Raw genomic sequence first — 13,498 nt, forward strand, 5'->3', positions numbered from 1 at the left:
ATATATAAGAGGTGCACACTTACACACGTAACTTTAACAGGTTAATACGCACTCTTTCACTGAAGCAATTTCTTTCTGAAATCCAACTTCGAAAATCATCTGTTGACTCTGTAATATTGTTACTGCTACTTATTTGCATTAAAACCGGTGTTGATAGAATATTTTCTGTTTTTCTCTGTTTGGTACATCAGCGGACAATGTCTGTAATGCTGGGGTCATTGGTTTGCATTTCGCGCCGCATACTCGCCAACATCTGTGTTTGCGACTGACTCCGGTAACAGTGCAAACAGTGAGGGTTTGTGTCAGAAAAAACCCATTAATGTTAATGTATCATATCCAGAAAAAAATCACCGGAGCAAAGTAAGTGAATCATATTAAAGGTGCTTCATCACAGAGAAATAACAATATTCGAGTGGAATCAGCGCTGATGAGGTGGACTCACCAACAATGCTCAGATAATGTCCTGTCATTACACGGAATAGTTTGACAACAACTCAGTGTTGCAGTCCCAGCGTCAGCCGTCTCTTGAGGCTTCGTGACAGGTGTTGCGTTCAGTTCAATGAAATAAGGCGTGTTATTTCCCCACTGGCATTACGGTTCGTTAGAGCAGAGATATTTTTGTTAACTAGCGATAATTAGCACCAGTCACTGTACAAGTTGTTTTCATGATTGGTGACCGATTTTTCTATAAAAGTACGTCATTCCGTGCTTCAGCTACATTGAGGACGGAAACATCCAGACGCGGTGGACTCTCAACAACGTGTGATCCGTGAAGAGTTTTACCCAGTAGGCGCAAAGGAAATTTGCTCTCTGGGCTTTGTTATAACTGTTTGAGTTTATTTACTGACTATTTACAACTTTTATAAAATTTAGAAATTGGGAACACTCCAAATAGAACTGTAACTACTAACAGTCCCGGATTAACAATGGTCCAAGAGAGGGCTATTTGCTACGCAGTGATTGTAATTGTCGGTATCCCGGGTAAGTGCCTTTCGATTACTTATACGGAAGCAGAGACCGCTCTCAGCTACTGCTGATGTGATTTTAATCGGTGTTTATTAAAAATCCCTAAAGTGCTGTTCTGTTCCTCCCAACCTCCTGCCCTGTTAGTATTTGAACCTGGGTCATGCAGACTTGTCACTGGAACTGCCTGTAGTCTTTTCATTTGGGACGTGAGATCTCGACCTGCACAGGCGCAACACACATAATCAATGTCTATCAAAACCTCCTGTCGTAATCGGACCTCATTCCTTCCAACCCTGTCCGTGTGAGCAGTAGATTAACGTTTAAACTCACAGTAACTGGCATTGTTCGGGTAGCTGGAGCTTCTCAGCCTGGGAAGACAGTCCGCCTAAAAGAGGGAAATCTCTGATTTCAGCCCTCCGCTGCCTTGCGACCATACCCACTTATGGGAAAGGCTTCGGGAGTAAACCCTGAGGACAATTCCGGAGCTGGAGTCCCTAAGGCAGTCCGACCTTGCTTTCAAGCACGCTCTGGCAACTCCTGCGACGTTACTGGTTGGAAGCTGTATCGGCCCGTGCCCTTCCCTTGGAAATGATCGCCGGCGTGGAGAGGGGAGACTTGCTGCTTGGACAACTGCCGGTCTTCCATACAACCTTGCCCAGGCCTGCACCCTGGAGAGGCAGAAGCAAGATTATCCAGGCGCAGATCCACGGACTCGCGAGACTAACGGATGCCATCCAAACAGCTTTGATTTGTGAAATTCTGTTCCCTTTTCTTGTTCGGGTTCACGGAAGTGAACATCACAGGCAATTCTGATATTACTACCGCCTCTCTAATTTTCCCGATCGGATGATTAACGTAACAATCCGCAGCATTCTTGGGTCTACAGTCACATAAAATCCAGATAAAGGCGAATATTCTCCATCCCTAAAGGACATTTGTGAAACAAATGAGGTGTCACAGCAACTCAGTAGTGTCGTGTGCTTCGTCACCGAGGCCGACTTGTTAGGGAAGGGTGAAAGAGACTCGTCTAAAGACAGGTATTCCAATGGCGCGGCCGTGCGGTAGGATTCCATTTCGCCATAAACGATGCGCCGCCACGGCTATCTCTGGATAGGAGTCCAGAGACTCCTATCGGTCCTCAAACACTCGCGCACGCATCTTCCAGCGTCTAGCGCCCAAGTGCAAATTTACCAATTTCCACCAAAATGTTCTCTTCCCTCTTTCTGAAAGGTAAACTCATCTTTCCCCCTCTGTTTTTCCCTCCCAACACTCTTCAATTAAAGGACCATCCATTTTCTGTTCTTTGGCAATTCCCAAGTCTTTCCAGTTACCAAATTCTTACTTATCTATGTTTCTTGGTGTCAGCACTGTTCCCGCTGAGATGCGCGGGTGCGCAGCTGCGCCCTGACTGAAATAGGTCACTCTGCAATTGTTTTTTTCTCTGAAATCTTTGTAAATATAATTATGAAATATTGTGGAATTAACTGTATTACTGAATGTAATTCAAAACTGTGCTAAATACTAAACATACCACATTTACATTGGAACATTTTAGATCTTCAATGTCTTTGCATTGTCATTGTTTCAGGTTACAACACTGTCAAAAATGGTCACAATAAAGACAGAAACCACTAACGCCGTTCAGTCAAAACAGTTCACTTTGGCATACTCCCTGTCAGAGGTGACTGCCTGACAGCGTTTACATGAGTTGCTTGTTATGTTTTGTCATCGTTTGACTTGCATATTACAGATTTAAAAAAAATCATTAAAGTACGGTGCACTTTGCAACCCGTGTAAAAATGATCTGCTCAGAGAAATGGTTTATCCCTGAAATCAATTAAAGTAAAATAGAGGGAAGGTTGCTGGGGTGCAAGATCTTGGTTTCAGAATCTGACCTTGCAATCGAATAGTAAATAAAACCTTCGGAAAGAAGTGTAGGTATGCACTTCAATTACACTACCTCTCTCCTTGGAGATACCGCGCTTGTAGTTCTGTGAACAGTTTTGCTCGCCCTGTTATAGGAAAGGCAGAAGTACGCTGATATTGGTGTTCACCTGATGGAGAATCTCACCTGGTCCTCAACACCAGCTCCATAGCAAAGAAAGCCCAGCAGCGTCTCTACTTTTTGCAAAGGCTGAGGAAAGTCCATCTCCAACCCCCCATCCTCATCACATTCTACAGGGGTTGTATTGAGAGCATCCTGAGCAGCTGCATCACTGCCTGTTTCGGAAATTGCACCATCTCGGATCGCAAGACCCTGCCTCGGATAGTGAGGTCAGCTGAGAAGATCATTGGGGTCTCTCTTCCTGCCATTACGGACATTTACTCTACACGCTGCATCTGCAAAGTAAACAGCATTATGAAGGACCCCATGCACCCCTCATACAAACTCTTCTTCCTCCTGCCATCTGGGAAAAGGCTCCGAAGCATTCGGGTTCTCACGGCCAGACTATGTAGCAATTTCTTCCCCCAAGCTATCAGACTCCTCAATACCCGAAGCCTGGACTGACACCTTGCCCTACTGCCCTGTTTATTATTTATTGTAATGCCAGTACAGTTTTGTGCACTTTATGCTGTCCAGTGTAGGTCTGTAGTCTAGTGTAGCTTTCTCTGTGTTTTTTTTTATTACGTAGTTCAGTCCAGTTTTTGTACTGTGTAATGTAAACCATGGTCCTGAAAAGCGTTGTCTCATTTTTACTATGTACTGTACCAGCAGTTATGGTCAAAATGACAATAAAAGCGACTTGACTTGAAAAGAGTGCAGGCAGTATTTACAAAGATGCTGCGGGGACTCCAGTACCTGAGTTACAGGGAGAGGTTCGGCCAAGTGGCATTTTATTCCTTCAGGCTGGTGATTGGCGGATGATAATGTATAGATACTGTCATTCATCTCCCCGGGGTTGGATAATCGTGAGCAAAAGGGGGTAATTTTAGGATCAGAGAGCAGAAATGTAGTTGGATTCTGAGAGACGTTTTCTCACATAGAAGTTGCTCTGTGTGTTGAACAGCCTGACCAAGGAAATGGGCGATAGAGAATCATTAACAATATTTAAAATACACCTGGGCAGTTTGACAAATGTGAAAGCCTTAGGCAGATGTGATCCAAACGTGAATAGACGGGACCAGCTCAGATGGCCGTGCCGGTCGGCATGGAATTACGGGCCGAAGGGCGCGTTTCTGTGCTCGATCATTCCTGGACTCTACTCATCGCTGCTGCATCGGTGAACGTGAGGAGAGAATGTAGCAGCTGCTCCTGTAAAGCGCTTTGTGCTGCGGTCAGGCTTTCAAACAAACCGCATAACACAGGTATTTGTTTTTTATTTCCTCTGATAATGAACGATGGATTTTATTTCAAGTGAACAAATCATGGCTGTATTTCCACACAAAACAGCGTTTGATATTGTTTATTCTTATTTTTGGTCCTTTTTGTCACGCTGCAGTTAACCTTGTGGCAATCATCATTCTCAGCCGAGGAAACTGCGGTCTCTCCAAATGCGTCACGCGTTACCTGGTGGCGATGGCTGCGGCGGATCTAATGGTGGTGATTATCGAAGTCCTGTTCTACCAGATGGGTCAAGCAAACGGATTTCATTACGGAATCCTGGACAACGCTCCGTTCTGCCTTGTCCACTATGTCCTGTGTCACGTGGCCGTTGACTGTTCCGTGTGGTTTACTGTCGCTTTCACTTTCGATCGCTTTGTGGCCATTTGCTCCGCTAAATTTAAAACGAAATACTGCATCCCCAAAATTGCAGGTTTGGTGATTGGCGCAATATCTGTCGGTTTCTGTTTAAAAAACGTACCATTTTATTTCCTGTATATTGAAAGAGTAGCATTTATGATGAGGGGTAACTGGGTCTGTTTCAATAGGCCCGCACTTCCTTTTACGAGATCGTTTGAGTGGTTTTATTGGGTGGACCGTCTGTTGAATCCGCTACTTCCTTTCTTCCTCATTTTGACCCTCAATGCTCTGACCGTCAGACAGATACTGGCGGCGAGCAGAGTCCGCAGGGGGCTGAAGGGACGGGGAAATTGCGGGAAACACCGGGATCCGGAGATACAGAGTCGGAGACAATCCATCATTCTGCTCTTCAGCCTGTCGGCGAGTTTCCTTCTCTGCTGGGCAACAACCACTCTGGTCTTCATTCTCATGCGATGCCTCTACACAGACCTGGAAATGTCCATTCGGCTTTTTCAGGCACAGGTTGCAGGTTCTGTGATTCAGAATTTCAGCAGCTGCACAAATACTTTTATCTACGGAGTGACCCAGACCAGATTCAGAGAGCAGGTGAAAGTTTTTCTGCTCTCCCCCGCTACCTTAGTTTTGAAATGTTTTAGAAAACTATTCTGCTCAGATGAAAGAGTCGAATAAATTTACAATTATGGAAATAAACCCACAATTGCTTTGCGAGAAAATTAATAAACGAAACTCCCTGAAAAACTTTTCCATTTTCAAGCAGTACCTGTGTTTCTACCAGATTGCTTTCCCTTTCTTTCAGTAAAATACTCTGCTTTCCTGTTAAATTGTTTGGTAATTTTCCCTCTGTAAAATGTGTTTTACCTTGCACTTTAAATCACCCGGGTATCGAGATCCATTCTCTAATTGTCCATTACTTCCACCTTTGGAGCGATAATGCAATGGCAGCCGATCCCGACATCCATTCCCTTTCCCCCTTTGTCGGTGTTTTCACTCTAATTAATGTTCCAGTTCGGCTGCTGTACCAGCATGTTACTGGGAAGTTTGTTGTCCTTGTTCTGTCTAGCGGAAGCTTACTGGTTTCAGCGCAAATGGAAGCCCACAATATAGATGAGTTATAATTTTGTTTCGGCCCAACTTCGCTCTGTTTTGACGTCACATCAGTTCACCTTCCCAACTTCATATAGTAAATACAAATTACCCTTGAAATAGCACGATTTCAGCCCCTTCACGGTAATAATGTCGAACATGAAGAAAACTATAAGCAATTTAGATTTACCATTTTATACATTCAATTAATTTCATAGTATATATTTTCTCAATTCCTACATTGAGTGCGAGCCATTATAATGCCGGTCATGGAAGCTATATTCCTGTTTTATACATTCCCGTTTTTTATTATTTTTTTTCCAGGTTGTTGCGCGTGATGGGATTGAACTGCGGCCTCTCTACCGTGTCACGTGTCGCAAGAAGCTGCGTTCTGACCAATGACTGTGAAATGATAGCTCCGAATCTGTAATCGTGGCAGATTAAAATAATGAGTGGAGATCTAAAACTTCGGAAGGTCTGCATAAAGAGGATGTAGAGAGGACGTTTCCTGCAGTGAAGGAGTGTAGAAACAGAGATGACAGCCTCAGAATTAAGCGACGGCCCTTTGGAACACAGACGAGAGGGGAAAAAGTCTTTAACCAGGAGACGGTAAATCTGTGGACACGATAGGCACAGTGGGTTGTGTAGCTAAAGTCATTGGCTGCATTTACGGCCAAGTTTTAGAGCATTCTGGTTAATCAGGGCTTCAAAGGTTAAGGAAGAGCGGGAGAATAGCGTTGAAAGGGATAATAAATCAGCCATGATGGCGGCATCGAGTGACTGAATGACCTAATTCCTCTTCTAGCGTCTTCTGGTTTATGGAATTCGTTCTCACTTAACAACACATCACTTCAGTTTCTCGAGTCTTCAACACCTGCTCCAGATTTTAAGCGGTAAATCCAAAATCACAAACGCCTGGTGTCCTTCTATCTGACGTTCCACCTGAACTGAAGATACACATACTCCAATTCTTGTACGATGTTTTCGTTAACACATTAATTAATTATCCATGTGTGCTAGTGTGAGACATAAAGTACATCATGCATTTTCCAAGGCCCTATGCCTCCCGCTCAACCAATCACATTCTCTCCGGTCACTATGCATCATGTTCCACGCATCAACAGGCTATCGCGAATACGACTGGAAAACCAGCCGTCTGCCCGCGCCCTCGTAAGACATTGACCGCCATTATATTAAAATATGAGTGTACAGCACAATGGATCTGATAAATAATAATCAATTAACTGTTCTTACCTCGACCTGCCCAGAATTATCTCAAAATAAAACTGACCTGCTGTTTGTGAACTCTGCCCAGTTAACTGAATGATGTAATAGCATTGAAAAACACTTTACGGAAAACGCCCCAGTGGAGCAACTTCATCTGTTGATTGAGCCCCCACTTTGAAGTTGCCCTTTCCTCTTATTCGGAACTTCTGGAAACATATTGCGCAATCCGGAATTGCTATATCACTTTTGAAACGTTAATTTCTTGACAAGTTGTCTCCACTTACTGAAATATCAGAATTGTCTCGAAATTCCTGCCTACGTTGTGCCGCTTTGTTTACGCTTTCCGAGGAAAAGTTGCAGAAGGGGTGCGTTCGCTATAAGTTCAGTTTAACCTTCGGAAGGAAGCGTAGATGCGCAGTTCAACAACACTACCGCTCTCCTTGGAGATACCGCGCTTGGAGTTCTGTGAACAGTTTTGTTCGCCCTGTTATAGGAAAGGCGGAAGTCCGCTGAAAAGAGTGCAGACAGTATTTGCAAAGATGCTGCAGGGATTCTCGGGATTCGATTACAGGGAGAGGTTCGGCCGAGTGGCATTTTATTGCAAAAGCCAGGTGACTGGCGGATGAGGTGCATAAAACCATGACAATGTTTAGATACAGTCATTCATCTCCGTGGGATAGGGTATCGTGAACAAAATTGGGTGGATTTATGATCAGAGGGCAGAAATGTAGTTGGATTCAAAGCGACGTTTCCTCACGTAGAAGTTGCTCTGTGTATTGAACAGTCTGACAAATGAAATAGGCCCTACAGAGTCGTTAACAATATTTGAAGTACACATGGACAGTTTGACGAATGTGATCCAATCACGGACAAGGGTTTCAGATGGCCATGTCGGTCAGAATGGAGATATTGGGCCGAAGGACCCGTTTCTGTGATCTATCATTCTTGGACTCTGCTCATCGCAGCTGCATCCGTGAAGGTGAAGAGATTAATGTGAGCATGCGCTCCTGTAAAACGCTTTATGCTGCGGTCACGTGTTCAAACAAACAATGTATCTTTTTACTTCCACTGATAATGTCCGGCAGAGATGAACGATGGGTTTTATTTCAAGGGAAAAAAACGATAACTGTATTTCTACAAAAAAAAAGAAATGCGTTTGATTTTCTTTATTCTTAGTTTTGGTCTATTTTTTCACTGCAGTTAACCTTGTGGCAATTATCGTTCTCTGCCGAGGAAACTGCGGTCTCTCCAAATGTGTCACACGGTACCTGGTGGCAATGGCTGCGGCGGATCTAATGGTGGTGATTATCGAAGTCCTGTTCTACCAGATGGGTCGAGCAAACGGATTTCATTACGGAGTCCTGGGCAACGCTCCCTTCTGCCTTGTCCACTACGACCTGTGTCACGCGGCCGTTGACTGTTCCGTGTGGTTTACTGTCGCTTTCACTTTCGATCGCTTTGTGGCCATTTGCTCCGCTAATTTTAAAACGAAGTACTGCATATCCAAAGTTGCAGGATTGGTGATAGGCGCAGTATCTGTCCGTTTCTGTTCAAAAAACAGCCCATTTTATTTCCTGTGTATGAATGGAGAAGCGTTGTTGGAAAATAGTGACTGGGTCAGTACCAATAGGCCCGCACTTCCTTTTACGAGATCGTTTGAGTGGTTTTATTGGGTGGACCGTCTGTTGAATCCGCTACTTCCTTTCTTCCTCATTTTGACCCTCAATGCTCTGACCATCAGACAGATACTGGTGGCGAGCAGGGTCCGCAGCGGGCTGAAGGGACGGGGAAATTCCGGGAAACAGCGAGATCCGGAGATGGAGAGTCGGAGACAATCCACCATTCTGCTCTTCAGCCTATCGGCGAGTTTCCTTCTCTGTTGGACGACAACCACTCTGGTCTTCATTCTCATGCGATGCCTCTTCACAGACCTGGAAATGTCTATCCGGCTTTTTCAGGCACATTTTTGGGGTTCTGTGATTCAGAATTTCAGCAGCTGCACGAATACATTTATCTACGGAGTGACCCAGACCAGATTCAGAGAGCAGGTGAAAATTCTTTTGATCTCCCCCGCTATTTTAGTTTTGAAACATTTTAAATGTCTATACCGCTCAGTTGAAAGGGTCAAGTAGTTCTCCCTGTTCGAAAATAAATCCACACCTGCTCTACAAGCGGATTAATAAATCGAACTTCCTTAAAACGTCGCTGTTCCCAGCAGTTCTGCCTTTCCATTATTTCAGGAAATGAAGCATTGTTTTATATAGATCAGATTGCTTAGATATTTCCGTTCTGTAAAATGTATTTTAACTTGCACATTAATCCCTTTAATATCCGGTATTGAAATCAAAGAGATTTATTCTCGAATTGTCCACTATCTAAACCTGTGCAGTGACCCGGCCGTGTTTGCCATCCCGACATCCATTGTTTTTCCATTTGGTTCGGAGTTTTCATTTTATTTAATGTTCCAATGTGCCTCCTTTACCAGCATGTGATCGGGAGATTTATCGATCTATTCTCTGTATGGCTGAATCTTTCCAGTTTCAGCTAATGGAGAAGCTCACGATATAAATGACTCGATTGACTGAGCGGCTAATTCTGCTCCTGCAGTCTGATGATCCACTGGAACTTGTTTTGACCCCACGTCACATCACGTCAGTTTGTCAAGTCTGCAACACCTGCTCTTAGATTTTAAACTGTAAATGTAGAATCAAAGACCTCATTCCCGATTTTTTTTTCTTATCCGAATTTTCCTTAACAAGTTAGTGAAATATTTCTTTGTGCTCGTGTGTGACACGAAATTCACATTGTATTGCCAAAAGATGTATGCCTGTTTCTCATCCGATCACATTCACTCCGGTCACTCTCTGTCACGCTGCATGTCTGATCAGGCAATGGTAAAAAGAGGGTAATATGTCTGGAAATCCAGACGTCTGTCCTTGTTCCGGTAAGACATTGACTGCCGGTATATTAAAATAAGAACGAGCAGTACAAACTGTCTAAGAAGTAGTACTAAACACGATTTATTATAAATTACTATAATTGCGCTTTGCACATTTAGACGGAAAAAGTAGGTATTTTCGCTCATTATAGGAAGGATATCAAAAATATATTCAATTCAATTCAGTTAACTTTTCTTAAGGTTATCTACCCAGTATTAACTCAAAATTAAAGTGACGCGCTGACAATGAACTGTGCCCACTTAAACGGACAATGTAATGCCATTCCAAATCACTTTACATAAACATCCCAATCAGTAGAGCAACATATTATGATCGAGCCCTAACGTTAAAATTGCCCCTGTGTTTAATTCGGAAATTCTGGAAACATAATGTGCAATACAGAGTGGCTATCTCACTTCAGAACCATTGAGCTAGTAATAAGTCGTTAGCAAGTTCCTGAATAGCAAACTTATCTCGAAATTCCTCAATATATCGTGCCGATTTGCTTCACGTTGCCCTCTCCAAAAACAAAGTTTGATAAAAGTTAGGTGAGCTGTAGTTTCAGTTTAGTTATCGCTATTAGAATGTTTATAACTTAAGGTGTAGCGAAATCAGGAATTCACCACTAATTTTAGGTGCAATCAGTGCTTGATTATTGCTCTAATGTCCAGAAAGGTTAATTTGCGCTCAGACAGAACTACCTTCTGGAGGCCCAGCGTCAGCTCTCAGACATCTTCTCCTACTTACTCCTCGAAAAGGAACCCACCACGGAGAACCAGGCCTTTGTCCCCAAACTTACTAGCTCTGGGGATCAAATTCCACTGCAGCACCCTCATGGTTCCCGTAACCGGCGTCTCCCGTTTCTACCTCATACCCAATACCCACAATCGACCCTGTTCAGGTAAACACTTTGTTACAGATTGTTCTGCCCCACTAAAATCATATCTGTATTCTTTGACTCCCTTTCATCCGCCATGGTTCATTCCCTTCCCATACACATCCATGACAGCTGACACGCTTTGCATCTTTTCAAATTTGTCTGGTGCCCTGACACATATCATATGATATATACCATCCATGCCCAGTCCCTATACACCCCCATCCCTCACCAGGAAGTTCCCAAAGCTCCCTGTTTTTATCTGGACACCAAACCCAACGGCTTCCATTCCACCATCACTCTCCTCCGTCTGGCGGAGCTTGTCCTCACTCTCAATAATTTCTCCTTTAGATCCTCCCACTTCCTCAGCCAAAACGTGTACCCATGAGCACTCGCAAGACGTCCCAGCTATGCCTGCCTTTTTGTCGGCTCCGTGGAGGCGCGGGTAAATAAATTCAGGCAGATATACCAAACACCAGAAAGTCTGCAGATGCTGGATATTCAAAGCAACGCACGCAAAATGTTACAGTAACTAAGCAGGCCAGGCAGCATCTACGGAAAAGAGTAAACAATCATTGTTTTTTCGGGCTGAGACCCTTCATCGGTACCGGAAAAGAAGGGGAGAAGTGAGTTTAGAAAGCTGTGAGAGGGGAAGAAAAAGTTAAGGTGGCAGTTGATAGATGCAACTGTGAAAGAGGGAGGGGTGAAATAAAGAGATGGAAAGTTGATTAGTGAAAGAAATAAAGGTCTGGAGAAGGGGGAATCTGAATCGAGCAGAAAGAAGTCCATGGAAAAAAGGGAAGTGTGTGGGGTGGGGGTGGTTAGGGGAGAGCACCAGAGAGTGGGGATGATCAGGTAAGAAGAGAACTTGTGAAAGAGAGACATGAATGCGGAATGGTGAAGTTGTGGGGGTCAGTGTGGGTAATGACCAGACGTTAGAGGAATCAATGTTCATGCCATAATATTGGAGGCTACCTTGACGGAGCCTGTGTGCCGCCGCCTTGGCAGTAGAGGAGGCCACGGACTGACATGTCAGAATGGGAACGGGAAGGAGAATTGAAATGGGAGGCCACCGCTTTTTGTGGCAGGTGCACGACGAGGGGGAGGGGTCTTCCGATCTACGTTGCTTCTCACTGATAGATAGGAGCTCTCAACGACCGGATACAGTAGATGACCCCAAAAGACTCGCAGGAAAAGTGTCGCCATCCGTGGAAGGAATCTTTGTGGCCCTGAGGGAGGAGGTGGAAGGGCAGATGTTGCGCTTGTTCCAGTTGCAATGATAAGTGCCAGGAGGAAGATCAGTGGGGAGGGACAAGGGAGTCACACAGGGAGTCATCCCTGCAGAAAGCAGAAATGGTCGGGAGTTGTATGAGGATGGGAAGATGTGCTCGGTGGTGGGATCCCGTTGGAGGCAGTAGACGATATGTGCGATTATGTTCAGAATGTGCATTGTGGTGCGGTAAGTGAGTGAAAAAGAGGAACTCTATCCGTGATGGGCCGCGGAAGGATGGCGTAAGGGCAGGTGTGCGTGAAATGGAAGAGATGCGGGCGAGGCGGCGTTCATGTTGGAGGAGAGGAAGCCCCTTTCTTTGAAGAAGGAGGACATTTCATTTGCTCTGGAATGAAAAGCCTCAGCCTGAGAGCAGATACAGAGGGGACGGAGAAGCTGAAAGAAGGGGTGGCTTTATTTACAAATGACAGGGTAGAAAGAGGTACCGTCCGGACTGCTGTGAGGTAGTAGGTTTATAAAATATACCAGGTTATAGACTGTCTCCGGAGATGGAGGCAATGATGGAGAAAGGGAAAAGAGTTGTCGAAATGGACCAGGTAAATTTGAGGGCAGGGTGGAAGTTGGAGGCAAAGTTGAATAAATGGACGAGCTCAGCACGAGTGCGGAGAGCAGCAACTATGCAATCGTCGATGTAGCGTTGGATGATTTGGGGAACGTTGCTGCTGTAGGCCTTGAACAGTCCGGGTGACTTATCCAACTTCATACTTTCCAAAAGCTCCATTACATCCTCTTCCTTAATATCTACATGTTCAAGCTTTTCATTTCGCTGTAGGTCATTCCTACAAACGCCAAGATCCTTTTTCCGCAGTGAATACTGAAGCAAAGTACTCATTAAGTACCTCCGTTATCTCCCCTGGCTCTATACACTCTTTTCCACGGTCACACTTGATTGGTTCTATTCTCTCATGTCTTACCCTCTTACTCTTCACCTATTTGTAGAATGCCTTGGGGTTTTCCTTAATCCTGTCCATCAAGGCCTTCTCATGGCCCCTTCCGGCTCTCCTAATTTCTTTCTTGAGCTCCTTCCTGCTAACGTTATAATCTTCCAGCTCTCTATCATTACCTAGATTTTTGAACCTTTCGTAAGCTCTTCCTTTCTTCTTGACTGGATTTACTACATCCTTTGTACACTTCTTCGGCTTCTCTGCTCCAGGACGAGTAATAACAGCTTTTCCAGTCTAACCTGCGTCTGAGGTCCCTTACCGGTGGAAATATTCCCAGGAATATTCTCGGCTACATGACGGAGACGTCCACATCCATCCTAAGTTGCCGGGACCTGAATTGGGAGCCACAGTCCAGCTGTGCCCAGCCCTGCTCCGACATCTTCCTGCTTCTGCCTCTGGGCTTCGTAGTGTCCAGATGCGCGGGACAAGTTTGTCTTTTTTCCACAGATAATGGTGGGTGCCTGGAAA

Source organism: Hemitrygon akajei, unplaced genomic scaffold (genome assembly GCF_048418815.1).
Source record: "Hemitrygon akajei unplaced genomic scaffold, sHemAka1.3 Scf000061, whole genome shotgun sequence".
NCBI lineage: Eukaryota > Metazoa > Chordata > Chondrichthyes > Myliobatiformes > Dasyatidae > Hemitrygon > Hemitrygon akajei.